This window comes from Muntiacus reevesi, chromosome 1, assembly GCF_963930625.1.
Source record: "Muntiacus reevesi chromosome 1, mMunRee1.1, whole genome shotgun sequence".
Lineage (NCBI taxonomy): Eukaryota > Metazoa > Chordata > Mammalia > Artiodactyla > Cervidae > Muntiacus > Muntiacus reevesi.
The window spans coordinates 143843729-143871325 of record NC_089249.1 but is presented as its reverse complement, the minus strand read 5'-3'; the positions used below and the strand labels follow the sequence as shown (position 1 = coordinate 143871325).

Here is a 27597-nt window from a genome sequence, read left to right as displayed (position 1 = left end):
GGTGCCCTTTCCTAGGCAACGGGCAAGTTGACCGCTCTGTAGCTGAATCCCATCCTCTCTGAACACACAGGCTCTCAGTAATTCCCTCCTCTTTGGTCAGGTCCAGACCACCTGCTCCTGGACCTGGAGTCACCTGCTCCCCTCCAAAATGAACTCATTGATCCTCTTTCCTCTGTGACAGCCACATGATCTCTTTCTGACCACCCTCCAGTAACATCCAGGTATCCTCCAGAGGTCCCCAAAGAAACAAGTACTGATGCTGAGGTGCAGAGCTGGCTGGTTGGTTGCTGGCTCATTGAACCGATACTGTCCTCATGGGTGCTTCTCTCAACCCAGTGACAATAGCCAAACCCACTGTTGGGTCAGCTCTCTAAGGCATCAGAAGCGACACCTTCTGAACCAAGCCTTCTCCACTTTCCCCTAACTCTTTGACCTTTCCTTCTGTGAATTCCTCTGTGATTCCAGTCTAGGCCACATAGAGATTCTCTTTATTGTTCTCGATTGCCACTAAATATTTATTATCTGCAAAGGACAGTAGAGTAACAAAGTGTCCACAGGGGTCCCTCATGTCCATATAATCCACTACTTACTCTGCTGAGGTCTGAAAGTTTCTGAGACATTTCAGAGGGGCTTGTGCTCTTCTCACTGTCACCCAGGTCTCCTGGCTCCTTTGAGTAAGTGCCATTGCTTCTTGGGCTGCTGTCCGATCTGGTCAGGAAAGAGGTCATTTCTACTCATTTAAAAGTTCCTGCAAAGCATATACGAGTTCCGTAGATTTTTGGAAGAAATTGCCATGAGTGCAGAAAGAAAAGAAGGGAGCAGTATTACAGAAACACAACATCATGCAAACCATTAAACATAAAAGCCAGGACCCTCTTGCCGACAGAGCATTTCAGTGGCACTTCTCTCAGCCTTCTTGTAGCTCATTCATTGCCTTCTCACCAACTCAGCCTCACCCCTTTGTACTCCTCTCTTCTCTTCTCTCTCAGGAGAAAGAAAATGCTATTCCTGAGATGCAACAGTTTGAACCATTCCTCTTTTTGAGGGGGTTGAGGAAGGATACAGAAAGTTGAGCTAACATCACTCCTACCCTTTGATTTCAAATACCCTTAGTGAACCACAAGGTTGCGAACCACAAACAAAAACAGTTTATTCCCTAAGGAAAATGTTAGTACCAACTGTTAAAATTATAAATATGTTGCCATACTGCACAAAGAGGTATTATACCATTGGATTCAGTATCACCTGCTATTTTCTGTACACTCTATGCACACGGCACCAAGCTAAGCTTCCAAACAGGCAAATTTACTTACTCCTCACCACAATCTACTGTGGTGTAGAAACTGACCCTGGGAGTGATTCCCTTGTCCAGCGCTACCCAGATCAGTCAAACTATCAGACCTAATCTCCTAATCAATAAGTAGCTATCTCCCACCATTCAGCAAGTATGATTTTTTTGCAAAGCACTATGAAAATTACAAAGATTTAAGAACAGGATCCCCACATCAAGTGACTTATAGTGTAGTAAACCATTAGAAAGGGGAAAAGTTACCCAGGTTTGAGGACAGACCTGGATTTGAATCACAGCTACATTACGAGTTTGTTGGATGACACTGAGCAAGTTACTCAACCTTTCTGAGCCTTATGCGCCTCAAATATAAAATAGAAATTGTAGCGGGACAGCCCTCCTTATGTTGTTTGGGGGACTCAAGGAGATAAGACAGAGAAAGCATTCAGTGCAGTGCTAGGCACACAAGGAGTCAGGAATAGATGTTACCTTTCCTTATGATATTATAGTGAATATGTTTTACAGCTTGCTTTGTGGATTTAGCATTTCATAATGAGGATCTTCCTGCTGCTGAATACTCTTCTAAACATCATTTAGATGATGACTTAATGTCTTATTATATGGATATAACATAATTTACCCCACTATTCCCTTGCTTTATTTATCTATTGTACAATATTTTTTTAATTATACTTGTTTCTTTTTAATAGATGGATGATGGCTTTGCATATATTGGTTTAATTTCTTCCATTTATCAACATGAATTATCCATAGGTGTACATATGTCCCCTCCCTCTTGAACCTCTGTTCCACCTCCCACCCTTTCCCACCCCTCTAGGCTGTTACAGAGCCCCTGTTTATGTTCCCTGAGTCATATAGCAAATTTCTATTGGCTATCTATTTTACATTGGGTAATGTTATTGTCTTCTGAATATATATGATGTCTTTATACATTAAGGCTATTAGGTTTTTCTTCATATTTGTTGCATTACCTAAATAATTTTTTCAGACAAGGCTTTATTGGGCCCCTGTTACAGCATGGGGAAGCAAGAACAAGTAACAGGTTACCTTGCTCACTCATGGGACAGAGCAGAGTCGGGGGTGGAGGGAGAAGGGAACACGAGCTTGCTGAAATGCTTGCCCTTTACTTTTGCTTCAAATTTTTTGACCTACAGGTATTAGTCAATTTTTATGTAGTTAAGCCTATCTAAATTTTTCTTCATGATTCCTCCTATTAATTTTAGGCTTAAAATATCCTTCCTACAAAGAGATCAGAGGGCTATTTACCAAAGTTTTTTTTAGTCTAAAGATACATTTTTCAATATAAAGTGATTCACAAACTAAATAGATTCTAAAATTTAATGTTAGTGGTCTTTTCTATTCATGAGCAACCTCAATATCCCATGACTTGAAGTAACTTGTAATTGCTAATAAGGATTTTTTTCATAAGGTAGTTTCGGGGATTAAATCAGATTGAGTCACATCCTGGGAGTCCTTGGTGAGTTAGTCTGCAGAGATTTCTATGCCCTGAGAAGTCACCCAGATCTCCAAGCATGCTCTCATCAGTGTCAAAGCTCTGCTCCCTGTTTTCCCTGAAATTCAGCGGGGTTTGAGGGAAAGACTCTGGAGTGAGGCTGACCCAAGTTCAGAGCTCAGTCCTGCTCAGAACAGTATAATCACCTAAGTGTGTACCAGGTACATCCTCTGAGCCTCCATTTCATCACTTAGAAAATGGAAGAAAATGATGAAACCAACTTTAGAGACTGACTGTGGAGACTGAATAAGATAACGCATGTAGGGACATCCCTGGTCATCCAGTGGTTAAGATTCCATGCTTCCAAGGCAGGGAGCTCAGGTTCGATCCCTTGTAGATGAACTAGGATCCCTCATATCAAGTGGTGTGGCCCAAAAAGAAGTTTTTTTTAAGTAAAATAATGCATGTAAATCTCTTAGGACAACATGTGCAGGCTAAGTCCTTTCAGTCCTGTCTGACTCTTTGGAACCCTATGAACTATAGTGTACCAGGCTCTTTTGTCCATGGGATTCTCCAGGCAAGAATACTGAAGTGGGTTGCCATTCCCTCCTCCAGGAGATCTTCCCAACCCAGGGATCAAACCCACATCTCTTGTCTCCTGCATTGGCAGGTGGGGTCTTTACAATTAGCACCACCTGGGAAGATGACCATGGTTGTTTGCAACGTCCGGTTGCCCAGCACACTGTGGAGTAAGATCTCTCATCAAAGCAGGAGACCTCCAATGTCAGGATAAGTCTAGCCTTGTAGCAGAATCAGTTCAATTCAGTCACTCAGTCATGTCCGACTCTGTGACCCCATGGACTGCAGCACACCAGGCTTCCCTGTCCATCACCAAATCCTGGAGCTTCCTCAAACTCATGTCCATTGAATCAGTGATGCCATCCAACCATCTCATCTTCTGTTGTACCTTTCTTCTCCCACCTTCAATCTTTCCTAGCATTAGGGTCTTTTCCAATGAATCAGCTCTTCCATCAGGTCGCCAAAGTATTGGACTTTCAACTTCAGCATCAGTCCTTCCAATGAATATTCAGGACTAATTTCCTTTAGGATTGACTGGCTGGATCTCCTTGCAGTCCAAGGGACTCTCAAGAGTCTTCTCCAACACCACAGTTCAAAAGCATCAATTCTTCAGCTTTCATCTTTCTTTATAGTCCAACTCTCACATCCATACATGACTAGTAGAAAAACCATAGCTTTGACTAGACAGACCTTTGTGGCAAAGTAACATCTCTGCTTTTTTAATATGCTGTCTAGGTTGGTCATAAGTTTTCTTCCAAGGAGCAAGCATCTTTTAATTTCATGACTGCAGTCACCATTTGCAGTGATTCTGAAGCCCAAAAAAATAAAGTCTCTCACTGTTTCCACTGTTTCCCCATCTATTTGCCATGAAGTGATGGGACCAGATGCCATGACCTTAGTTTTCTGAATGTTGAGCTTTAAGCCAATTTTTTCACGCTCCTCTTTCACTTTCTTCTTTGCTTTCTGCCATAAGGGTGGTGTCATCTGCATATCTGAGGTTATTGATATTTCTCCTGGCAATCTTGATTTCAGCTTGTGCTTCATCAAGCCCAGAGGTTCTCATGATATACTCTGCATATAAGTTAAATAAACAGGGTGACAATATACAGCTCTGACATACTCCTTTCCCTATTTTGAACCAGTCTGTTGTTCCATGTCCAGTTCTAACTGTTGCTTCTTGACCTGCAAACATATTTCTCAGGAGGCAGGTCAGGTGGTCTGTATTTCCATCTCTTTAAGAACTTTCCATAGTTTGTTATGATCCACACAGCCAAAGGTTTTGGTATAGTCAGTAAAGCAGAAGTAGATGTTAGTCTGTCGGAGAAGGACATGGCAACCCACACCAGTACTCTTGCCCGAAAAATCCCATGGACGGAGGGGGCTGTTAGACTACAGTCCATGAGGTCGCGAAGAGTTGGACACGACTGAGAGATTTCACTTTCACTTTTCACTTTCATGCATTGGAGAAGGAAATAGCAACCCACTCCAGTATTCTTGCCTGGAGAATCCCAGGGATGGGGGAGCCTGGTGGGCTGCTGTCTATGGGGTCGCACAGAGTCAGACATGACTGATGCAACTTAGCAGCAGCAGCAGCAGCAGATGGTTAGTCTGTAGCAGACTGGAGTAGCAGAAAACTGGAAAGATTGGGTCCAAAACAGAATGCATTCATTTCCTAGGGCAACTTTAACAAATTACCATAAACTGGGTGGCTTAAAACACCAGAAATGTATTCTTTCACAGCTTTAGAGGCCAGAAGTCTGAAATCAAGGGGTCAGCAGATCTGGAGCTCTCCTGGCTTCCCGTGGCTACCAACAAACTTGATGCTCTTTGGCTAGTGAATACATCACTCCAGTCTCTGCTTCCATCTTCACATCACCCACCCACGCCTGTCTTCTCCTTCTCCTCTAGGGACACATACCATGGGAATTAGTCCTACTCACATCATCCAGGATTGTCTAATCTTGAGAACCTCAGTTACAACTGCAGAACACCTTTTTCCAAGTAAGATCACCTATACAGGTTCTGAGTAGATATATATTTTGGGGGGAGGGGGCCACCTTTAAACCCACTCTAAAGTGCATCCCCTCCCCCTCCATGAAATGAAAGAGATGAGGAATAGGGAGGTAATATTCAGCATTATAAGAATATATTCTTGAAAATCAAATGATCATTAGCAAGTGACAGCATTTTAATCATCTCTTTCCAATATCCAAATCAATAGAAACATTGAAATGTGTTAAAGCGAGAAGGGTAAAAATAATTCCAGACTCACTGGATCAAAAAGCACAACCTTGGAGAAATCCAAAGTCACCTGCTGAAAATTCCAAATGTAAGAGTCAGGAAATTTCATAGCTGATTTTGCAAAGGTATTCCCAGCCTCACAGGGATTTCTGGATTCTTTCTGCTGCTGGTATCTCTAATGATTAGAAAGGAGGATCCTAGGCAGGAAAGTGTCAAGGTGTCCCTGAAGATACCAATGCTTTGTAAATACTAAAAAGGAGACATGCCAAACAGAAAGGAAAACAGGCCCCTCCATTACCCTCCCTAAAAGATATCTCCTGCCAAATGAAATAAAGTGTTTATGTTGTGTGCGCCATGTTTATATATCTTCTCATCCTCCTTCCTGGTGAGTGTTTTGCAAATCGATTAAGGTCGTTACAACTGTGACTCCTCAATTTCAAGCCCTGGTTTCGTTTATCCGGATCAATTTCAAGTGACCTCTAAGGGATTCATCTTTATTCGAATTTTGTAATACTCAAAAAATGTTACTTTTATTTAAAAAACTGCTAGAGGAGAAACTTAATGACTTATTATCTGTGGTGTTATTTGCAAATATAAAGGGAATTTCAAGTCCAAAAAATAACCAGATCTGACAGTTGGTTCATATAAATTATTCAGCCTTTCCTCAGTATATAGATAAATAACAAACACTTAGCATCCCTTATGTGTATTTACCTAATTTTGTATGAACAAGTCTTTGAACCCTTGTTACAATTGCGATTCCTCAATTTCAAGCCCCATTTTCTTTTGAGGGGGGCTTGAAAAAAGCCCCATTTTCATTCTTTTCAGCAAATATTGCTGAGTGCCTACACTGCGCTGTTCATGTACTACTGAGGGGTGAGTTGGAGAGTCAGATGCACACCTAGTGGTACCCAAAATAGACTGCTCAACCTCTTCTAGATCTCCTGAAGTGATTGGGGTATTTATTATGCTTCCAGTGTAGCCCACACCATTGTTCAACTTTCCCAGTGTCCACAGGAGACAAATGGAAAGCAGATTGCTGGAGCCACCCCAATAATTTTGATTTGTCTAGTCTCCTGAGGACCCAGAGACCTGCAATATTAACATCTACCTCAGCTGACTCTAGTGCAGGTGTTTCCCAGGTGGTCCACAGACTGTGTTTTGAAAACTATCCAGTGGGAAGGGAGTGCCAATCATGCTGCTAGACCTGATTTACGTTGGCTCATGGCCTGCACAAAACCGAGCCTCCCACTGGCAAATTGCAGGACTAGAACAGATCCCCCAGATAATATCCCTGGAATTTCTACCCACTGTCAAGCAGAAGAAATCCTGTCTACCCTGTGGAGTCACACAGAAGAATCTGAGTTCATTTCCTCATCAGTTGTTTATTGAATGTCGGTTATATGCCAAGGTGCTTGGTGCAGAAGCTACAGCCAAGAACAAAACAGTCAAAAACCCACGACCTTACATTCAAGTGGAAGAATGACTCTCAGTTTTCCTCCTCTAGTTTCATGCATGTGCACATTCATCCATTTCACAAACATGGATCAAACTAAGCAAGATGAGAAATAACAATCCTACCTTCTAAAGGGCCCGCAGTCCAGAGAGGAAGACAGACAAATAAAAACCTGTAAAATAATGTATTAAGTGCAAAGATGGAAGAGTTCAAGGGTGCTATGAGAACTCAGAAAAGGTTAACAAAGGAATGTTATCCAGAAGGAGTGACACTAGACCTAAACCTTGAGGACAAGTAGTAGATGACCGAAGTCACAGGCACATCTGCATTCATGCAGGCTAAGTCACTTCAGTTGTGTCTGGCTCTTTGAGACCCTATGGACTTAGCGCCCCAGGCTCCTCTGTCCATGGGGATTCTCCAGGCAAGCATGCTGGAGTGGATTGCCATGCCCTCCTCCAGGGGATCTTCCTGATCCAAGGATCAAAACTGTCTCCTGTGGCTCTTGCATTGCCGGCAGATTCTTTGCCACTGAGCTTCCTGGGGAGCCCCCACAGGCACATCTACATGAGAGGAAAAAACTAGATGGAACACAACGTGATTGAAGCAAGAGTGGGGAGGTAAAGACAGAGGGATGACACACAGACCCCTGTGCGTGGGCAGGGACCCCCGAGTATGAATACCAGATGTTACTCTGAAGGCCATGAGAAGCCGATGAAAGGTGTTAAGAGAAATGAGGTAAACTACTCTGATTTGTATTTCAGAAAGATCTCTCTGGATTCAGTGAAAAGGATAGAATTAGAGGCAGCATGAAGTAAGTTAAGAACTTATTACAAAAGAACAGTTCAGAGTGATCAGAGCCTGACTACAGGCTGTGTGTAGGTGGTGAAGAAGGAGGCGCAGAGTTGACAGATGTTTAAGAAGAGGAATTGAGAACACTTGATGATCAATCAGGGCTTCCCAAGTGGTGCTAGTGGTAAAGAATCCACCTGCCAATGCAGGAGATGTAAGAGACACGGGTTCAATCCCTGGGTAGGGAAGATCTCCTGGAGGAGGACATGGCAACCCCCTGCAGTATCCTTGCCTAGAGAATCCTCATGGACAGAGGACCCTGGGGGGCTACAGTCCATAGGGTCACAAAGAGTTTGACATGACTGAAGTGACTTAGCACACACGCATGATGACCGATCAGGTGTCAGAAGTGTGAAGGAGAATGAGAGCCCCTAAAAAAACCGGATGGCAATTACACTTCCCAAATTTCTCATTAACCTTCCTCCAGGATTAATAACCCAGTTTTTAATTTTTACATCATCCTGTTTCCTCCCACTCATATTGTTACTCACAATAACTGAACTGAATCAATGGGGAGCTTGACCATGGTCTCTGTGGGATGATGTACTCTAATTGAAACCACCTACTTACACCTCAGTTAAGTTTAAATTATCTTCCAAGGGTCAGATCAACTTAAAAAAAAAAATTGGTGATAATCCAAGGTAGAAAATGCAAAAGAGTTGGAAATTCTCCTTGCTGAATAACTGAAATCTAAAGTTCATACAAGTCAAATTATATCCCATGGCCTTTAGAAAATGGTGGCAGGCTGAAAGTACTCACCACAAATCCATAAGGGGAAGATAGGAAAGGGGCATGGTAAGAACAGGGGAAATGCAATTGAAGAGGGGGTAACAGTAGCCTTCCATAATAGTGATAACATTTTATTCTTATGCTGATTGAGTGTGTTTACTTCATCATCTTATGCACTATTTGATGGGCCTGAAGTATTTCAGACATACCTGGGATCACATTAGAGATCTGGTCACTACCTTTGTGATCTGGGCCAAAGTTTCCAGGAGACCCTTTGGATGACCCTGCTTGCAAGTTGAGAGACATTTGCAGGTGTGAACTTTCCCCCCACTACGATATTGGTAGATTCTTCTTCATCAGCGGGAACCTTATGTGTGGAAAATAATGCTACAGCTATTGATTGCTTCTTGATATATTAACTACATAGATCTAGTCAATAAAAATCCTGGAAAATCCCATGGACAGAAGAGACTGGCAGGCTACAGTCCACGGGGTCACAAAGAGTCGGACACGACTGAGCAACTTCACTTCACTTTTAGTCAATAAAACTTTGAAAGTTAAAAGAAAAAGATGAAAGGGAGACAACAAAGGTAATAATTTCAGCCAGTAGGTTTTACATAATGTAACTCAGTGCCCTAGACACTCTTCAGAGAGAGATGATTGAGTGATGCACACTCAGCTTCCCACTCCAATCACCCAGCGCTGCTCTCATCTGACTGTACACTGGCTTTTCTTTCAGTAGAGTGTGTGAACGATGAACTCTACAGTTTACAAAAAAAATGATTATTTAGTAAATAAGGGATTTTGAAAACAAGAAATTTTAATTTTCTCCATCTCTCTTTCAGTTCTCTTTAGAATTTAGGCTAATTGACTATATGAATACACACACACATAATGTATGTATACTCACACACGCAGCTTATGCACACACATACACACACAACATGGCAAATGACCAAATGAACCCAATAAGGAAGAGCGACATAAAAGCACCGAGTAAAGATCCCATTTTCCCTTTATTGATCAAAGGGAAGGATTCTTTTTCTTCATATTGACTTCTCCATGAAGCCTTTTGTGACCACTTTATGCATCCTGAACTTTCACTGAGGGCTGGTACTGGTACACATTGTGTTTGTGTTTACAGCCCTGACTACTAAGCCCACAGTTACCATTCTGGTACTTGTTAAGCAAGCAAGCAAATGAGTGAATTAAAAATAAAACAAATAGATGAGTGGCTAAACAGTTTGATCAATCAATTCACAAATAAATCGTGTCCTGCCCTCGTTAAAGTTATGGGTCATCCACAAAGTGAATGCATACATAAATTTCTACACACTGATTTCACAGTCAGAATCCAGGTCTGACAACATTTTCACATGTGAACACTTAGAATCAGGGCAAAAGGATTTTCCCCACCCAATATGATTACCCTTGACAATAGCAAAATAAACAGACTCATGTTAGAAATTTGCCAATTACCTTTCTGCTGCTAACAGCCACTGTGTTGATCTGCTTTATCATGAAAAGGCTTTTCACTGGGAAGTCTGTTGAGGACTTCGCATGTGGATATCTGCTAGAACACAAGCAAAGACTATTTAATGGCATACTTTTCATACTTTTCTATCACTTTTCTGTCACGAACAAATTCAAAGGCCAACAAGTCAGCTGTAGAAGTTTCCTCACTCAACAGAAAGAAATGAAGACCTAAAATTAAAATCCAGTGCAGTTATTGTTGGTTGAACAACTCGCAGCAGAAAGACTGGGCTAAGGAATGGTTGAAATGCAACCAACTTCTCAAGAAGTTGACGATCTAGACAGACTTGCTGACATCTACTTTTGTTTATTTTCTCATCTATCATTTACTTACCATATACTATGAGCTAGGCACTTCTGCTAAGCCCTGGGGATAGTCATAAACACAAGGGCAAAGTTCATGCCTATGCAAACAAGAGAGTTTGCAGTGTGCTGCTTTTATCCGATCGCTAAGTCATGTCTGACTCTTTGCCACCCCATGGACTGCAGCACACTAGGCTTCCCTGTCCTTCACTATCTCCCAGAATTTGCTTAAACTCATGTCCATTGAGTCGGTGGTGCCATCCAACCATCTCATCCTCTGTCGCCCCCTTCTCCTGCCCTCAATCTTTCCTACCATCAGGGTCTTTTCCAATGAGTCAGCTCTTCGAGTCAGATGGCCAAAGTATTGGAGCTTCAGCTTCAGTCCTTCCAAAGAATATTCAGGGTTGATTTCCTTTAAGATTCACTGGTTTGATCTCTTTGCATTCCAAGGGATTCTCAAGAGTCTTCTCCAGCACTACAATTTGAAAGAATCAATTCTTTGGCACTTAGCCTTCTTTATGGTCCAACTCTCTGTGATTGCGTCCATATCCCTCTTTGATTACTGGAAAAACCATAGCTCTGACTATACGGACCTTTGTTGGCAAAATGACATCTCTGCTTTTTAATTCGCTGTCTAGATTTGTCAAACATAGACAAACCTAGACTGCAGTGCAGTAGGTAAGGCAAATACTAAGCCATAAGCACACCTACAAATACAAAATTATAAACATTCTTAAATATTCCATAGGAAAATAATGAGATTCTATAAAAGAGAATGACAGGGGAAATATGCTTTAAAAGGAGAGTGCTCAGAAGAGACCTGAGAAAGTATCATTTGTGCTGCCCCCTACCTGTGACAAGGCATAGTCTTAGCAATAAGGGCTAACATAAGATGCAGAAAGTTCTGTGGGTGTATAGATTAAAAGACATTTACCTGCAGCTAAGGGACTCTTCCTGGAAGAGGCACCAGTTTGGGGTCTCCTGGCAGGATGAGCAGAGATTTGGTATGGGGAGAAAATTAACAAGTGTAAGAAACAGCAAGTTGTTGAGTACAGCTAAGGGACAAGGTACAAGGGATGATCAAAAATGACCAGATGATGAAGAGCTTAAAATTCCAGGCCAAGGAATTTCAACATAATTTTATAGGCAGTAAGTCAGGAGGAAGGCTTGTGACCAGGGTGTGGGATGCTCATATCTGTGCATTTCAAAGCTCAGAATGCAGATGACTGGGGAGAGGATTGTATGGAGGGACAGCCTAAAGGTGGGCAGGACAACTAGATCCCCATGAGATCAGCAAATGTAAACAGAACTGCCATGGTCCACATGAGGTTGCTGAGGACCTGAAATGGGACAGCAGTACAATAATGAGGGGATACGACAAACAGCAGATGTTGGCAAGGTGATTTGCCTGCCTGGCTGGCTGTAGTCCAGTCCTTATTGGCCTTAGGAAGTGAGAGGGTGGTGTCTATTATATCACTAAAATCATAAAACTCTGGGACTAGGCAGATGGTGGTGTCACTAACCCGACAGAGAATCAAGAAGGAGGAGCAGGTTGAAGAAGAGATGCTTTGTTTGCTTTGGGATATGTTGGGTTTAGGGATCTGCAGTGCCCTCTGTCCAGCAACTGCATCCATTGAGATTGGTAGCACACACCCATGCTGGGATGATCAAGCCAGACGCTACTGAGCTGACTCAGCTGCAGTCAACGCTCAGAATCGCAGGTCACTGCGTGTGTTTTGTTTAGCTGATGAGTTATCATGAAGTATTAACTGTACTCAAGCCTGGGCCTTCCTGAGAACAGGCATGGGCACACCTAACCTAATATTCTCTGGGATTATTACTGCTTAATAACTCTTTATTGGGGAAATCAAATAGCTGTAACTTTTCACTGGTGTTAGAAAAGCTTGAGGGGTGAGTCATGTGCTACCCACAGAAGAACTCTGTCCACACTAGCCACATAGTAAAATTAAGTTCAAATAAAATGGTTTGGAAGAGTGTTTCATTTCACAAAGGCTTACCTTCTTCCTCTTACTGGAAGTGAGTGTTAAAAGGCTCTATGTCCTGCATTGTGTTTAATATAAGGGCTTCATTTTTTTTCTTTAATCTTCATGAGATTGATACTAAAATTCATAAGTGGTAAAGAGCAGTTGCAGTAAACCTTTACCTTTACACCACTTCACCATTTATGAAACACTTTGGTCAACGTTACAACCCAGTAGGGTCAGGATTGCAGCCTCTCCTTTCCTTCAGAGAAACTGAGGCTCAGAGAGGTCCCAGGAAGTGCTCAAGATCACATAACTAGAGAACATCAGAGCCAAGGCTGAGCCTCCAGCTTTATTGTATTTGTATCATGCTGCCTACATGTGTAACACTTTATAGTTTGCAATGTACTCTCATAATAATGTTTTAGATCTTCCCAAGAGCCCTGTGGCTGGCCATTGCTAACTCCTCTAAGGCAGAGGGCCCCAAGAGGCAAATGACATGGTAACAATCACAAGGAGTGTGGTAGAGCCTAGACTCCAGACCCAGGCTCCCTCTATTCACTCCCCACTCTGCAGACCTCCCTCCAGAACAACCAGGGAACAGAAAGTTCTGCCAGTGGCTCTTGTTACTGGCAGACAACTAGGACTTTTACTTGTCTTATCCTCCTGGACAGAAATGGCCCGCCAGAGTTCTTCCTACTTTATGCCACACTCATAGCCTATTTGAAGCACTGAGGAAGATGCCTTTAAAAAGGCTGCTCTTCAGACATTTCAAAAGTTCCAGATTTGAGCCCCAAGTTGAACATCATTGCCTTCACCCATGCTTGCCACCAGTTTCAACCCACTGACAGAGGCTACTGAGAGAAAAAACTCTTTGGACTCTAAAGCAAGTCAATCCAGTGAGCCAGCTGAACACTCCTGAGGGTCCATTTAGTTCATCATGCTGGGCAACACCCAGAGAGTACAGGGTCACCCTGCCCAACACAGATCCTGGGAAGTAACAAATCAACTGAGTCACTCTCAGCCACTCTTATGCCAGAGCCTATTGTCAACGGATTTCGCAAATTACACTCTGAAAGCAATGAAGTGTCCAACACTTTGCAGCTCTATGGACTGTAGCCTGCCAGTCTCCTCTGTCCTGGAATTCTCCAGGCAAGAATACTGGAACGGGTTGCCATTCCCTTCTCCAGGGGATCTTCCCAACACAGGGATCAAACCCGTGTCTCCCACATTGCAGGCAGATTCTTTACCGTCTGATCCACTAGGGAAGCCACTGAAGTAAAAGATAGGTTCTTACCAAACATTTCTTTAATGAAGGCAGAGTACAAGGTTTACATTTCATGGCACAAAGCAAAGCCTCCTCTCACTCTTCCTTGGGAATCTCTCTGGTTTCCCCAAGTTCTTTTCCCAAGAGTTGCTGCTACCTCTCTCCTCCTTCCTGAACCTTCCCCAGACTCCTCCCCATTCCCATAGCCCTCCCACCACGCCCTCTGTCTCTCCTATGTGTACAACAATTGGCATCCCTATCCACTCACCCCACTCAAGAAACCTAATAATATCCCTTGGGATCTACTCTCTCTAAAACTTCAGTAACTTTTGAGCAGAGAGAATTGGAGACAAATTCTACCACTGTTGAGTTATTGCTCCTGGCCCCAAATAAAAGCACAATAGTCAACTTTTTCTGTCTCAGATTCTATGCATATTTTCTCCCTAATTCTTAAAACAGCCCTAGAAAGCAGTTATCCAGACCCATTTCACAGATGAGTATACTGAAGACTGGAACAATTAAGCTACTTACCAGCTACTGCTTGCCAAGTGCAAACCCAAATCTGTCTGGCTCCAGAAAGCGTGCATCCCGTGCCACACTGCAAGGAAACTGTAACAGCAAGCTGCTTCCCCTTTGGGAGCTGCCCTCTCCCCCCACCAGCCACCCAGCTCAAGCCAGCTGCAGCCCTCCCCTGCTACCCGCACATTTCCTCTGACCAGAGGCAAAAGGAAGCTTGTTACCTTTGCAGCTGATAGACTCACTTCCTGAGCCAGCCCTGGGTGCTATGTGCACAAGGCCCAGCTCCCTCTTGCCCCTGAGACCTGCTCACCAGCCTCTAGTCACATCTGGAATGTATTTGAAATTACCTCTAACCACAACTGCAAAATAAGTTTTTTTGAGTCAAAAATTGCAAAAGATTAAGCCAGTGGCTTAGGCTCACTTGCCTAGGTTCACCCCAGGAGATCCGTATCCCTGCTTCCCCCTGCTCCCACTGACCCTGTTGGGGCAACTTAACATGGGAAGTGTGGTCTGATTGTTGTCACTTGTGAGCATGGAACCCTGAGTGCACCTCTGGAAGCATGAACTCTGCTTGCAAGTGGGGAGTAGTGGGAAGCAGTCTAGGACAAGTAGGCGTCAGAGCACTCAGTTTTAGAACCAAACTGCCCCCAAGAGTGAGTCCTCCATCTGCCATTTACTATCTGGTAAGTTTGGTGAGTCACCTAAGAGCCCTGAACCTCCATTTCCTCAGCTGAGTAAGACAGGACCCTTAGGAGTAAAAAGATAACACCTGCACCTCAAAGTCCTAAGTAAGTGTCATTTATCCGTATTATTATTTCCAATGGCAGCCTCAGCTCTCTCCTGAACTTCCTGACCTTGGACCCCAAGTCTTCTCACCTGCATTGACAGATTAGTTTCGATCATCTCTCAGGTCCTTTTGTACATTGATTTTCTATGAAGCAACCTCCATTTTGCTTCTTTTTCCCTGCTTATTGGACCAAAAAAAATCACTCATTCCTAAAACCTCTTGGAAAAAGAACTCCGCCTGGCATGGGCTTTCATAGGAAACAGCTCTTCTTTTCCAGGGTTGGAATAAAAAGCATGTGTTGTTTACTGTTTGTTCTGGTTCAGAGAGAAACAGAAATAGTAGAGTAGCTTTGCGTGACAAAGTGATCTCGGGCAGCAGGGCGGGTCTATAGTGGTGAACATGTCACATCCACAGTCCGGGGCCCTGGAGGGTCTTCTACTCTGTGGGTTTGCCCAGAGTGCGCACCTGTTGTGTGATAAAAATAACAAAATGGTATTCCCAGAGATCTCCATCCTGGAGTGGAATGATCAGAACCAGGGAGCGATGGTTGATATTGAGAGGTGCCAAGCAAAGCAAGCAGGGAGGTGAAGAACTGACTGTTAGCCAGAAATAGAGGGGAGAAAAAAAGAGAGAAACAGTATGATAATCTGGTCTCAAAACAGCCAGACCCCTGCTTTTGGCCAAGCAAGGAAGCTTTGCCAGCAGCTTCCTAAACGCATCCACCAAACCCATCCAAACTCCTGCCAGAAGGCATCATTATAGACAAACGTCTGCCTCAACTGTATTGAGAACACATAAAAGAAAAGGCTTCCTACCCACTCTTCTGAAAGAGTTTTGCCATTTGGACAGATTTTCAGGGTCACTTTCCGACCCATCCCTGGAAGAATAACAACTATCAGACCCCTCCTGACTTACTTGTTAATGGGAACAAAAAAATATACATCTTTATTCAAAATACAGATGGATGCCCAGTCCTAGCCCTCTGGCTCTCTGAGGCACTTCTGCTACCTTGTCCCTTGCGTGTCCCCTCTACCCTTTGGCCACTCTTGGAAAGAAATGTCCTTCCAGTTAAGCATGCTTTGACTAATTAATTTATTCCATCTGTTCTTCCTCAGGAACTCTGACCATGACACAAAAGGTTCTGAAACAGATTTGGTTCTTATATTGATAACCAGGTCACCCATAATTGAAGCAGAGTAGAGTGTGGAGGGCTGAAAGGAAAGGGCAACTAAGATTTGTTTCCCCTTTCATTTGCCTGGCTTTTATGCAAATTGCTGATTTACCCAGTAGGTTAAATGCATGAAGATGTCTGAAACTGTATAAGAAAGAAGCTAATCTCCGCTTTGCAAGGAAATTTTTTATCCTAACCCTGTTCAAGTCATTGGTGAAAAGAATGGTGATAAAGAGAAATAAACAAACTCGTGAATAATTGTCAAAGGAATGAATAAACAGTACTAACTGAGCAACTACCATGAGCCAACACCTTCAGCAGGTGGCTTGCAGGAGTGCTCACTCAGTTGTGTTGGACTCTTTGAGACCCCATGGACTGTAGCCCACCAGGCTCCTCTGTCCTTGGGATTTTCCAGGCAAGAATACTGGAGCGGGTTGCCATTTCCTCCTCCAGGGGATCTTCCTGACCCAAGGATTGAACCCATGTCTCCTGCATTGGCAGGCAGGTTCTTTACCACTGAGTCACCTGAGAAGCAGGTGGCTTACGTGTTTTTAATCCTCAAAATAAGCTTGTGAGTAGGCAGAATAATGCCTGTGTCACAGATGAGGCAACTACACCTCAGAGAAGCAAAATGACTCACCCTGGGTCCCTCAGGCCTTGATTCAGCCTCAGATTCACATCCTCAAATCTACTTCCATTTTGATGCACTGGGAATCTGGGAAACAAGCATTTCTTTGTTTTGAGTGTATTTTCCACAATTCTGATGACTCTGAGTCTAGCAGGACCCCATCGAGTCTTCAAGGGTGGGGAAAATAAGCGTACATGACTAGTCCGGGTGAGCTCTCTCTGACAGCTTTGGAGAAGCAAATGTGGCCTTACATGTACAAGCTCACTTCATTAAGTTAGTCGCCTTCATTTGAACTCAAATGCCCTTTATCTGAATTGACAGCAGGTTTCTGATCAAATATTACTGAGTCTGCCTCTAGGTGCAAACATGGGCGAGCTTCTCTGTTTCCCTGTGGTGGATGCCTTGTGACTCTAGGTGCCAGAACCACGCAGTTTGACTCGGCCTAACACAATGTGACAGGTAACCTCCAAAGGAGAATTCAGCGCCTCTTGACTGCCTCCCATGTTCCCCATTTTTACAGCACGCATGTCTCAAACCCAGTGTGCAAGGGACTTCTTAATGCACCAGGTGCTGCCTCTTGGAAAGGTCACTTCTGCATTTGCAATCTTTGCATCCTGTTCCCCATTATGGATTGGTGGAGCAGAAGACAAAAGAGCCCAATGTTAGTATATATTTGTTCCGTCCAATACCATACTGGAAGGGGCTGAGGGAGGGGGTCCCAGGCCATAGAACTGGGGTAAGAGGGCCAAGGTCCAGGCTCAGTGCCCCAGGGTTTTGTATGACCTCTCAGCTGATGCCCACAGGGTCTGATGGAGTCGGGACAAAATCTCTCGGGTGCCAGAGCAGTGCCCACTCCAACCTGTAGTCGACTGAGATAACCTTGACAGCACAAACAATGAACAGTGCATCATCTTCCTGGGATGCAGCGATCCACAGAAAGATCTCTACCAAACCACATGCCCTTGCCAAGGCTTCCAGGTGTTTCTTTGTGTTTGCATGGAGAACTAACATCATTTTTTTCCTTCATTTGGGAAGAGGTGGTCCAGAGTGTTTAAGCGACAGTAGTTGCAACATGTCAGAGTGGGAATTTATTATCTCAGCCCCAATAGGTCTTAATAAGCCTTACACAACTGTTTAGGCATTTATTCTATTAACGGCTGTTCATTCTGGTGGCTTCACCTGAATATTCATGATCTTCCTTCTCCCCAGAGCTTCCGCGGAACAGCTGTTTGAAACCTGCAGCAAATGTTCAAGAGAGTTCCACAAATACAAACACCCTCACAGCTGAGTGTTCCAGCCCTGGCCTCACAGAGGCTAGCCATGAAACATTTATGTCAAGTGGTTTTTGGAGGGTGACATGTACAAAACTTAAATAGTCCTCCCACTTTGGGGAACCCTGCACTCTAACTGGGACATGACCACTCAGACAAAGGATGCAGAAGAGCCTGCGTCCATGAGATAACCAGATCCTTCCGTGCCCCCTCCTATCCTGGGAGGTTCTGAATAAATTTCGACTGGGAGTGAAGCTAGACCTGCCTGGAGGATGGAGGTGCGAGTAATACAGGCGGTAGACACTTTGGGGAGTATCGCTGAGTTGGTTGTCTGTGAGCGAGGTGGTTTGCACAGGGAATTTTTTTTTTTTTTTTGCATAAAAATATCAGAAGAGAAAGGATTGATGGTGGTTTTCCAAAGGGATATAACTAGGAATGACAGGATTAAATTACCAAGAGGATGATCTGACATGAAATCTAGTGAGATACCCCCCTTGAGCATATGTTTTGAGCCTTTCAAAACAGAATGTGATGTGGAAAAAGTTCAGGCTCATCTTTATGACTGAACAAATCTCCCCTCTGGGCAAATCCCTTAAACACGTTGTGCCTCAACTTCTCTTGTAAATTTGTGGGGAGGTGGAGAATGTTGTGTCAAAGATGATTATATAACAGCATTTTATAACCAATAGATATTAGCGTATTGAAAGCACACTCCTATGGTCCTTAGCACATCCCAAGAAGATTTTTAAGGACTAGTCTAAAAGCATAAAACTAATATGCTTAATTATGAATTATTGAATAAGCATATTTTCTAGCCTTTTTTGGAGATCACCTTAACCAGTGAGGACTCTAGGGTGAGCAAGCACTGGGGCTGTTTGCTGGAATAGGAAGAACATGTAGAGGCATAAGTCACACTGACCAGGATTCATATCTCAACACTGTTGCTGAAATTGGAGCAAATCTCTTCACTTTCCTGGGCCTCAGCTCCTTTACCTGTAAAATGTTAAGAAGCTCTAACTTACACTTCTGTCCCAAGGTTTGAAGTGCCGTGATGCACAGCACAGTGCCTGCCACAGCTCTCTCCAGACGCGGGTCCATCTCACCTTCTGCCCCTGGAGCTTAGCTTGCTTGCACCCCCAGCAGGTCGGCCCTCTGCCAATCTCCCTTTAGCTGTGGGGTTTTTGTATCTGTGATCTGGATGAATGGATGGAATAGCCCCGCCTCCAACCAATGAACCGCTCTAATCAGAATTCCACTTCTATCAGCCAAGAATCAGAAATCAGGAGCAGGACGGGAGAGAAGAATCTATCCCGTCCTTATTTTTTCATGGGCCTGGCAGGCTCATTCTTTCCTTGGGAACTCTGAGCTGGAAAGGAAGGGGAGAGTTGAAGGCTTTATTGGAGTTTATTCCAGGAGGAGAAAATAAACTAAAACTTCTGAAGGAAGGCAATCATCCTTAGCCAAGTGCCCTCTTCTGTGCTTTCCAAGAATTTACCACATGTATTTTGATCCTTGATTTTTTTCAATCCCTTTTCCCCAGTAGATGAGTGTTTCTCAGTTTTCTGTAAAGACATCTTTGGAGTCACACACAAACCTCAAGTCCTCCTTTAATGGTCTCTGGAATTCAACATAAAACAAATATGATTCAAATCAAATCAATGCAATTATAATATCAACATATTTTTGCAAGCTTCCTCCATAACACACGTTCCTATCCCATGCTTGAAAAAGGCTGTAATATTGAGTTGGCCAAAAAGTTTGTTCAGGTTATTCTGTAAGCTGTTATGGAAATTTTTGGCCAACCCAATGTAACAGAGAATGAGAGAACCAAACATGGAAAAAATAAATTAATATAAAATGTGGCAAATGTTATAAAGGAAGACGAGAGCAAGTCCTTAGGAGCACAGAGGAGGAGGAGGGATTCTGCTGGCTGGGAGAACCTAGGAAAGCTTTAGAGAGGGAGGTCACAATGGAGTAGGCATTTGCTGGGTTGAAAAACATAATAGGCATTACAAGCCCAGGTAACTGTGTGAGCTGAGGCCTAAAGGGAGGAAATGGATGGTGTGGCAGGAAATGGCAGAGTTCCTTGTGGCTGGAGTGGTTTAGTGGGGAGCAGGGCAAAGTGGGTTAGGGCCCCTTATGCCGTGCTAAATTCGTGGATGAAATCTTACAGGCAAGGGTCAGGTAGCTTCATCAGCATTTTATTTTAGAAGAAAAATACATGCATGTTTGTGATCAAAGAAATGAGCTGGTATGTGACAGTTAGGAAGATCCCATGCTAGGATTATTTAATCCTCCCAATAACCCCAGGAAGAGGTTATTTCTCTACAACAAGCAGGAGTTCATGACTACTCTTTTGCTGAAAATTAGCAGGATCTGGGTCTCAAACCCTGGCCTTCTAATTTCTAGTCTTTGACTTTCTTAATTTCTCATCATAATTCATTAACAATCACAACTACAAAATGCAGACAGAGTGATTCTCAGTCATTTGAAATCTTTTTTTTTTTTAGCTGTGTGCCGTTGATCCATTTTAACAGTCTAGTTAAGCCTATAAACCTCTTGTTAGAATTATTTTTAAGTGCATAAAAAGTGCATCAAACCACCAAAGATACTAATAATAATGAAATATAGTTATCAAAATATTTAAAATGCTATAGTAAAATAAGTGCTTCTTTTTTTTTTTAATTTTTTATTTTTCAGTGGGTTTTGTCATACATTGATATGAATCAGCCATAGAGTTACACGTATTCCCCATCCCGATTCCCCTTCCCACCTCCCTCTCCACCTGATTCCTCTGGGTCTTCCCAGTGCACCAGGCCCGAGCACTTGACTCATGCATCCCACCTGGGCTGGTGATCTGTTTCACCATAGATAATATACATGTTGTTCTTTCGAAACATCCCACCCTCACCTTCTCCCACAGAATTCAAAAGTCTGTTCTGTACATCTGTGTCTCTTTTTCTGTTTTGCATATAGGGTTATCATTACCATCTTTCTAAATTCCATATATATGTGTTAGTATGCTGTAATGTTCTTTATCTTTCTGGCTTACTTCTCTCTGTATAATGGGCTCCAGTTTCATCCATCTCATTAGAACTGATTCAAATGAATTCTTTTTAATGGCTGAGTAATATTCCATGGTGTATATGTACCACAGCTTCCTTATCCATTCATCTGCTGATGGGCATCTAGGTTGTTTCCATGTCCTGGCTATTATAAACAGTGCTGCAATGAACATTGGGGTGCACGTGTCTCTTTCAGATCTGGTTTCCTCGGTGTGTATGCCCAGAAGTGGTATTGCTGGGTCATATGGCAGTTCTATTTCCAGTTTTTTAAGAAATCTCCACACTGTTTTCCATAGTGGCTGTACTAGTTTGCATTCCCACCAACAGTGTAAGAGGGTTCCCTTTTCTCCACACCCTCTCAAGCATTTATTGCTTGTAGACTTTTGGATAGCAGCCATCCTGACTGGCGTGTAATGGTATCTCATTGTGGTTTTGATTTGCATTTCTCTGATAATGAATGATGCTGAGCATCTTTTCATGTGTTTGTTAGCCATCTGTATGTCTTCTTTGAAGAAATGTCTGTTTAGTTCTTTGGCCCATTTTTTGATTGGGTCATTTATTTTTCTGGAATTGAGCTTCAGGAGTTGCTTGTATATTTTTGAGATTAATCCCTTGTCTGTTTCCTCATTTGCTATTATTTTCTCCCAATCTGAGGGCTGTTTTTTCACCTTACTTATAGTTTCCTTTGTTGTGCAAAAGCTTTTAAGTTTCATTAGGTCCCATTTGTTTATTTTTGCTTTTATTTCCAATATTCAGGGAGGTGGGTCATAGAAGATCCTGCTGTGATTTATGTCGGAGAGTGTTTTGCCTATGTTCTCCTCTAGGAGTTTTATAGTTTCTGGTCTTACATTTAGATCTTTAATCCATTTTGAGTTTATTTTTGTGTATGGTGTTAGAAAGTGTTCGAGTTTCATTCTTTTACAAGTGGTTGACCAGTTTTCCCAGCACCACTTGTTAAAGAGATTGTCTTTTTTCCATTGTATGTCCTTGCCTCCTCTGTCGAAGATAAGGTGTCCATAGGTTCGTGGATTTATCTCTGGGCTTTCTATTCTGTTCCATTGATCTATATTTCTGTCTTTGTGCCAGTACCATACTGTCTTGATGACTGTGGCTTTGTAGTAGAGTCTGAAGTCAGGCAGGTTGATTCCTCCAGTTCCATTCTTCTTTCTCAAGATTAATTAAGTGCTTCTTTATTAAGGCATCAAGAAGCCAACTCTATTGGAGAGACTAATAATTACCAGATATAGTGGTAAATGTAAATCATGTTTCAAGATCTCTTAAAGAACTCTTATGCAATATGAAAATATCTATAATGCTATTGGTGACATACTCATAGGATTTGTGGAAGTGACTGTGACTTGATTCTAATCATAATTAATAAAACTGAGAAATTTTAGTTACAGATTAGTGAATATAAAAGTGTAATTTCCCCCACCCAAATTTACAGATTCCTGAATAGTATCCATGGACCGTGGTATGATTCTCGAGAAATGTTTCAAATTTGAGATAACCTATAAGGGTGATTTCTAAGATATTTAAGAGATGGGGACCTTTTTTTCAGTTGAACTAAGAAAAAGAATTTCTTTTTCAGATTCCTTTTCCATGTAGGTTATTATAGAATATTAAGTAGAGTTCTCTGTGCTGCATAGTAGGCCCTTGCTATCAGTTTTACATATAGTAGAGTTTTCCTCATAGCTCAGTTGGTAAAGAATCTGCCTTCAATGCAGAAGACCCCAGTTCAATTCCAGGGTTGGGAAGATCCCCTGGAGAAGAGAAAGGCTACCCACTCCAGTATTCTTGGGCTTTCCCTGTAGCTCAGCTGGTAAAGAATCTGCCTGCAATGTGGGAGACCTGGGTTCAATCCCTCGGTTGGGAAGATCTCCTGGAGAAGGGAAAGGCAACCCACTCCAGTATTCTGGCCTGGAGAATTCCATGGACCATATAGTCCATGGGGTTGCAAAGAGTCAGACATGACTGAGTGACTTTCAGTCACTCACTCACAGTATGTATATGTCAATCCCAAATAGATATACATGTATGTAACTTTCACTCACTCACTCACAGTATGTATATGTCAATCCCAAATAGATATACATGTATGTATAACTGAACCACTTTGCAGTACACCTGAAACTAACACAACATGGTAAATCAACTATACCCCAATATAAAATAGAAATTAAATTTTAAAAAATAAGGAGAATTTCAATGATAAAATAGTTCACAGCATATAAGTGGAAGGAGTATGGAGGATTTGGAAACTCACCTCCTGGGTCTTCTTGTACCCTCCCTTAAGCACCTACTATGGAGCTGACCCATGAGGTATCACCTCAGAACTCAGGGCTCCCCAGAAAATGCTTTGCTGGTTCAAATGAATTCTTTTTAATGGCTGAGTAATATTCCACGGTGTATATGTACCACAGCTTCCTTATCCATTTGTCTGCTGATGGACATCTAGGTTGCTTCCATGTCCTGGCTATTATAAACAGTGATGAAACTGGAGCCCATTATACAGAGTGAAGTAAGCCAGAAAGATAAAGACCAATACAGTATACTAACACATATATATGGAATTTAGAAAGATGGTAATGATAACCCTATATGCAAAACAGAAAAAGAGACACAGAAGTACAGAACAGACTTTTGGACTCTGGGAGAAGGTGAGGGTGGGATGTTTCGAAAGAACAGCATGTATATTATCTAGGGTGAAACAGATCACCAGCCCAGGTTGGATGCATGAGACAAGTGTTCGGGCCTGGTGCACTGGGAAGACCCAGAGGGATTGGGTGGAGAGGGAGGTGGGAGGGGGGATCGGGACAGGAATACATGTAAATCCATGGCTGATTCATGTCAATGTATGACAAAAATCACTACAATACTGTAAAGTAATTAGCCTCCAACTAATAAAAATAAATGAAAAAAAAATGCTTTGCTGGGGTTTCCCAGCCTGTCAGCTGTGCTCAGCTGTCTCAAGACAGAGATCCGGAAGGTTTTCCTGTGATAATAGCCCTTTCCAGAAAACAAACTGCCATCCTGCTCTCAGAAAGCGCCCTGGTTTTCAGGGAAAGTTTCTGTGCAACAGTGGATCTTCCAGAATATTCCAGAGCTGGCATTGTTCATACACAGGCTGCTCTCAGTGAACAGTAACGGTTTCAAGCTAATAAGGAAATAATCCATTTTCAGCAGATGAAAGAAGGGGGATCAGAAAGGTAACTTGAGCTGAGGGTAATAGCAGTGCCAAAAACTTATAATGGAAACTATCTAAAGAATCCAAGACCCTTTGTTAGATATGAATGATTTCTTTTTTCTGGTGAAAAGTGTATGAAGAACTTGAGAAGAATGGCCTGAGTGCATTTTATGAAACAACCTCTGTGTGAGGAAGAAGGGCTCAGGGTAAGGTTGCAACTCCAGTGTATCCTTACGTTACGTAACGCGGAGGGAGTTGAAAGATGGTCAGACCACCACAATATGATGTGCTCTGTCTTTGAACTCTTTCCTCCAGTTTTAACTGTAAAGTCATACATGCTTCCTTGAAATACCTCTCTCGCTAGGTGTGTGATATAAAACAGAAACAGAAGCAAACTTAATTAAGACAGAATTCTGTGAGGAATGATACACACACCTGGTGTCCCCTACTCAGAGTACCAAAATCTTCACTGTAATAGTCAGGAAGATTCTACCTACACAAGACCCCATATACGATAATGCTTTAAGGTTTTTAAAGCAGGATTTTAAAAAAAAACATTAAATGGATTCTACTGAAAATATCTAAGCCCATTCTGAAATAATAGAATCTTTTGGCTCCATTACCAAAATGCAAAGAACTGTAAAAGATATATAGTAGGCTATGATATCAGTTTATAGTTTCTTTTATTCATTCATTCATATCTTTATTCCAAAACTACTTCCTGAGTGACTTTTATGGTTGACGGACTGAACTAGGTTCCAGAAATACACTGGGGAACAAGACATGATCCTTTGTTCACATGAAACACATATTCTAGAAGGGAGACAGACATCAAATCATTACTTATTCAGTTCTTCCCAAAAGAATTGATTCTCAGTCTTCAACATGACTAAAGATTACCCAGATTAGCAGATGTAAACTATTATATATAGGATGGATAAACAACAAGCTACAGCTATATGGCACAGGGAACTATATTCAATATCTTGTGATAAACCACACTGGAAAACAATATGAAAAAAATAAATACATACACATATATATTTATATATGTACAAATGAATCACTTTGCTATATGGAAATTAACACTACATTGTAAATCAACTATACCTCAATAAAAAACTTTTTTAAAAAATATCACCCAGGAAGTTTGTTTAAAAGTCTGTATTACTAGTTCTACAAACCTACAGTGGGGCTGAGGAATTCACATTTTTAATGAGCTCTGCAGTTGAGTCTCATGCAGGTGGTTGGTGGACCAGGCTTTGAAGAATGCTGCAAATAAATGGTAGAACAGGCTGTCTTTCCTGCCCACCACTCTCTCATCCTACATTCTTTACACAGGAATGCCCATGTCTTATTTCAGAGCCCTTATTAATAATAAACCTTGGGCTTCACCCACACACTATCTTAGAACTCAGCCTTTGTAAATACTAGGCACTAAAGTGTTAAATAATTTATTTCTGGGGAGAACTCTGATTCCCTTCAACACACGCAGTGTTTTACTGCAGCTCCCTGTCTCTCTGAACTGAATCATCTGCCCCTCCATTTTTAGGCAGCTGCACAGTTTCTGCTTTCTGTGGGCTTTATTAGCAAGAGGACGGTTTCATGCCCCTCTGGGCAGGAAGACTTAAATTCTGATTGCAAGGCACTTGAGTCCTTCCAATACTATTAAATAGCCCACTCCACCTGGCGTTATCAGAGAACAGGACTATTTGACTTCCTCAGGCTTCGTAGCACAAATGCACACATGCACACATGCATATGGATGTCCATGTGCATGTAAATAGGTTTGCATATAAAATCTATCTAAATAAAATCTGCCAGTTCCTTAGTATCATCAAAGAGCATTAATTTGCAAATTCTCAGCTAGAAATTTAATACAGCTAGTAATTCATACAAGAATTTAACCCCTTTCAATTCTATTTCCATAAAGGCACCACAAAGTGAAGAACTTCAATCTCCATATACCTTGGCCCTTTCTCTTCCCAGAAATGAGTCTTAGGATCATCCTTGATATGATACCATGCCTGGACCGTATTGGGACTTTGCCCATAACTTCAACAAATTAAAGAAAGAATTCCTCCAAAGCACAAGTTGTTGCTGTACAATAATCTCTGAATCAATTAACTATATCCCAGTGGATTCTAAGCATAATACTTCCTAGAGTTAGTCCTTATATTTTCTTTATTTCTTCTTAATATGGTAATGCTGAACTAATAAAAAATTAATTGCTTAGGGCTGAGCTGAATTAGTGAGAAGTGTGAATTATAAATTGTCTTTTCAGAGTAGTTTTGTTACTATAAAATACAGCTAGATTAAATAAGTGTTGCCAAGTAAAAGGCATGCTGCCCTGCCCCGCTTTAATGAGTAGATAAGAATAATTTGTAATTAGCATACGAAGTCTGCTAAATTGCTTTTTTAAACATTCTTAGTTTAGGAAGCACATGCTTCCAGAGCACACATCACAAGAATTAGCCAAAGCTGGCTCTATGAATACTCTGTAGGGTGTTATAACAGATTCAAGAACTGGATAATTTTTTGAAGTCCATTTCAAAATTTCCATAATTCTATGATCAACCAAACTTAACATCTTTTTTTAATTTGGTAAAATTCTTTTATGAATTATCATAAGTTCCAAACTAGTGAAACCCAAATTGATAAATTTTGCTGAATCCAATTACTCTATTCACTTCCTGATTTTCACAGGAAAGTTACTATTTAGTGTCGAGTGTCATTTTCCTGCAGCATTATTTACAACAGCCAAGATATGGAAGCAACCTAAGTGCCTATCAATAGATAAATAGATAAAGATGTGGCATGTACATAACATGGAATATCACTCAGTCATAAAAAAAAAAAGAATGAAATCTTGCCATTCACAACAACATAATACTAGAGGGCATTATGCTATATGAAATGTCAGAGAGAGAAAGACAAATACTGTATAATTTCACTTACAGGTGGAATCTAAGAAGCAAAACAGATGAACAAACATAACAAAATAGGAACACACTCCTAGACACAGAGAAAAATCTAGTATTTGCCAGAGGGGAGGGGTTGAGGAGAAGAGTGAGTGAAATATGAGAGGGAGATTGAAAGGTCCACACTTTCAGTTATAAAATAAAAGTCATGGGGTGCACTGTACAGCATAGAGAATGTAATCAATAATACTGTAATAACTTTGTATGGTGACTGATGGTAACTAGACTTGTGATCATTTTGTAATGTATAAAATATTATATAAAATGTATACAAGTATTATATATTC

The 27597-nt window shown here is 41.8% G+C and overlaps 1 long non-coding RNA gene across 1 annotated transcript; it reads right to left on the bottom strand.

Moving 5' to 3' along the window:
• Positions 1 to 683: 683 nt before the first annotated feature.
• On the bottom strand, positions 684 to 14263 carry LOC136169253 (uncharacterized). The gene is made up of 3 exons (XR_010663400.1): positions 14233 to 14263; positions 10096 to 10189; positions 684 to 708 (listed from the first exon to the last, which is right to left on the bottom strand). It is a non-coding gene; the product is annotated as an uncharacterized lncRNA (long non-coding RNA).
• Positions 14264 to 27597: the final 13334 nt, after the last annotated feature.